A 4236-nucleotide genomic window follows, 5' to 3' on the forward strand; every position below is an offset into this window, starting at 1 on the left:
GGGCGGCCCCGGGAGCGGCCTGGCGGGCTCCGGGTCCCGGTGCGCAGGGGGCTGCGGGGTTTCCGCGCGGACGCGTCCGCGTCCTGCCCATCTGCCCCGCGGCTTAGGACGGCAGCCTCTGCCCGGAGAGAAAGCCGGTCTGCGCACGAAGGGTGATCGGGTGGTCCGGGAACTTCATCAGAGACGGCTGCTGGCCGTGTGCCCCCTCCCCTTCTTTAAATATCACAGCACCTCTCCCCTTAACAATTATTTTAATCTTCGTTTTCGTGATTAACACCTCAAGGTATTCGGTAGATGACTTACGCTTTTTTGATGGATGCCCACTTCGAAATAAATACTTCAGTTCGCCTGCAACCGCTCTTGGTTTGACTGTATGATTTTGCGCTTAAAACTCCATAAAGCAATTGTCGTAGACCCCACAGACCAAAAACATAGCTGATAGCCGTACGCATGGCTGGTGAGTTATTTCAGATCATGTGTTAGAAATAGATTGCGATCGAAATGGTGGGAGGAAACACACGCGGGAATGGTCCAGTCTGTCTCTTGGAAAACGCAATCAAGAAGACAAGACAGGAGTCTATGAGAAGGAGTCCAACAGGCACCGGTAGGGGAGGACGTTTCAGGCTGAGGGCCGACTGCAGAAATCGCAGTGTTTAGTTGGTGGTCAAAGCTAGTGATGCACCCTCCCCCCAGCTGGTTTGAATTCAAGGCCTTCACCCTGCGCTGCAGCCTCAGCTCTTTTTTTTTGGTGAGGGGAGAGAGTGAGGGTCTCCCCAAATTGCTAAATTGCCCAGGCTGGACTCAAGCTCACAATCCTCCTACCTCAGTATCCCAGAATGATGGGTTTACAGGCAAGCATTATCCTGCCTGGTTTACATCACCCTTTTCTTTTTTTGTTGTTTTTTTGAGACAGGGTCTCACTATGCAATTCAGGCAGCTTACTTTTGTAGCCCAGGCTGGTGTTGAACTTGCAACGATCCTCCTGCCTCAGCCTTCCAAGTGCTGGGATTACAGGCATGTATCACTATGCCTGGCTTTACATCACTTTTGAAAATCCAGAATTTTAACACACCTCTTTATTTCTAACTGTGAGAAAAACTAAACTAGTAAAGTTGTTTTTAAAGGAAGTGGATGGTTTTGACTGGCAAAACTGCTTTTCAGTTTTGATGTGGCTGACAGCTGTACAGCTTCTCTGATTTGTTAGTTTACTGCTTGTGGTGTGCAGGTGTGAGTTTTAAAATCAGAGTTTATAAATGATGTTAACCTTAATTCTACCCAATCCCCAAATTGTGGTATAGTTTCTTTTCTAAAATATGTTTATACAAGCTGATCATTTTTTGCATTAACTCTTTTGATGTTATCTGATAACAGTATTGGTTTGGTTTTTTTTGTATTGCTGCGTATTGAATTTATAGCCTCGTGCATGCTGGGCAAGTGCTGTATCACTGAGCAACATTCCCAGCCCAAGGTTTTGACAGTCAGATTTTTTATTGATTTTACTGAAAAAATATTTCTTTACATGACTTTTAGTTTTTAGTTCTTTCATGTAGTCATGATAGGATCAGAAAAGTAAATACTGAAGTGCTTCAAAGATAGCAAGGTATTTTTATTGTATGAAACATGGAGTTTCAGTTGATCGTCCTCCCTTCCATGTTGAACTCTTCACACGCACATACTGAGAGAACAGCATAGCAAACCCCTTTCCTTCCATCCAGTTTCTACAGTTACCAGCCCATAGCCAGTCCTGTTTCATTTGTCCCCTGAAATTCCAGATGTCGTATCATTTTAACTATTTAAATACTTCAGCTGGGTGTGGTGGTGCAGGCCTGTAATCCTAGCATTCTGGGAGCATGGATGAAGCAGGAGGATTGCAGGTTCCAGCCCAGCCTGTCTCCAAACCAAGAATACAAAAAGGGCTGGGGGGCGCTGGGGATTTAGCTCAGCGGCAAAAGTGCCTGCCTGGCAAGCGCAAGGTCCTGAGTTCGGTTCCCGGTACCGGAGAAAAAAAAACCAAAAAAAAAAAAAAAAAAAAAAGGGCTGGGGTTGTAGTTCAGTGTGAAGGCCCTGATTTCAGTCTTCAACTCCTTGGTCCTGATTTCAGTCTGTGTTTCTTAATGACTTTTCAAAACAGTAAACGCAAATATCATTATCAGAAAAAGGAGTAATTCCTTAATAACTTTGACTATTTAGCCAGTGTTAAAATCTCTTGTCTCAGAATTTTTTTATTTTAAATTTGTTTTTCATAATTTTTTTTTTTTTAGCAGTTTGAGCTAGTATCTAAATGCAGGCTATGCATTTTTTTTTTTTCCAGTAACGGGAATCGAACTCATGACCTTGTGCTTGCTAGGCAGGCACTGTGCCGCTGAGCTAAGTCCCCAGCCCCTCAATCTATGCATTGTGACTAGTTAATTTTATGTATTCATTTTTGAATCAGGGTCTAGCTCTGTGGTCCAGGCTGGCCTTGAATTTGCTAGCCTCCTGCCTCAGCCTCTGGAGTGCTGGGATAATAAGGCATGGCCACCATGCACAGTTTGTGACCACTTAATCTCTAGGCTCCTCTGCATCATTTCTCCCCTAATTTATTTATTGATGAAACCTGATAGTTTGTCCTCGGGAGTAATACTGTGCCTCGTTTGGACTTCACTCTGTGCTGTAATTTAACAACATAGAATTCGCCTTCTTAGTGATAAGTTCAGGTTTGGTTTGGTTTTGCAGGAAAATGATGGGGAGGCAGACAGATGATGATTAGCAGTCTTCTCGTTAGCAGCCCTGGTGCTCAGGGCTGAGAGCCATTGTACTCGGCACTGAAAATTGTTGATAGTTTAATTCTGTAACTTCATGTATTATTCTCCTCCTATAAAGAGAAATTCTCTTCATTCACTATTTGATGACCTTTAAGTATAGCTCTTATGAAAAATAGGGTAAACTGAGTGTGGTGGTGTGCACCTATCATCCCAGCATTGTGGTGGCTGAGGCAGGAGGATCTCAAGATCAAGGCCAGTCTGGGGTATGCATGCAGTGCATTCAAGGATAGTCTAGATTGCATTGTGAGATCCTCTTTCAAAAAACCAGCCAAAGAAAGGTAGAACAAATACTTAGTTCTCTGTTTACTAGATTTTGAAATGAGGAATTGCGCATCTTGCAGTCTTGCAAAGTAGCTAGTGGGTTATATGTGTTTGTTCTTGTACACTCACACCCTTGAACCTATTTTATATGGTCTGCTGTGGATATTGTCCATAGTGATGCTCAGTTTTTTCATCTTTTTTGTTGTTTTGAGACAGGGTCTCGCTAGTTAGCGTAGGCTGACTTTGAACTCACCGTGTACCCCAGGCTGGTCTCAAACTCACAGAGATCCTCCTGTGTCATCCTCCCAAGTGCCTGGATTACAGGAATGCACCACCACACCTGGCCTGTATGTAACTTTATACTAACAATTTTTTACTAACTGGTGCAAAAGTGTACCCGTGCAGTCATTTTGTTTCTGTTTTTCTTTTTTCAAAATGGTGTCTTGCTCTGCAGCCTATGCAGTCTGGAATGCTTGATCGTCCTGCTTCACCTTCCTGAATATGCCAGCACAGTGGGCTAGTTTTTTTTGAGTACAGCATTTTATAAGTTACATGGATGTCCAGTACTTATCAGATAGGCTTTGTGTTGGAGGGTTAGGCCCAGCGGCGGGCTGGCGTAGTGCTCCGAGTTTGTCGAAGGTTGCTGGCTTCGTGGGGATGCAGTGGATGAGGTGTAGTTAATGCATTTCACCTTACAGAGTATAAGCCAGCGTAAGTTGGGGAGAGGCTGCATCTCTTTTGAATATTGATTCATGTACCTGGATTGTGTACTCAGAATAAAATAAGAAATTTTACAAAACAAAAGAAGCTTCCTTTGACTTCCTACTACAGTTAGCACAAAAGCCTGATTTCTACAGTGTTCCAAGCTCATACTCTGCGTGTTTGTGTGCATCCTGGAACATGTGTGGCTCACGTCTGCTTCAGGGAATTGCCGTTGATCCTCCACCTGGGATGTACTGTACTGCTCTGCATGGCCAGCTCTTTCTCATCTGCAAGTCTCTGCTTAACTGAACTTGCAGTTCATTTGAGTTCTTAATTGAACTCTGCTTGACTGAGCTGTGCAGTTTAGGCTGGTCTTGAACGCACTAGCCTGGGCTGTCGTCTAACTCAGCAGACCTCCTGCCTCAGCCTCTCCCGAGTCCTGGGATTACAGGCAAGCTCCTCCATGCCC

This window comes from Chinchilla lanigera, unplaced genomic scaffold (assembly GCF_000276665.1).
Source record: "Chinchilla lanigera isolate Chin_1 unplaced genomic scaffold, ChiLan1.0 scaffold00113, whole genome shotgun sequence".
Lineage (NCBI taxonomy): Eukaryota > Metazoa > Chordata > Mammalia > Rodentia > Chinchillidae > Chinchilla > Chinchilla lanigera.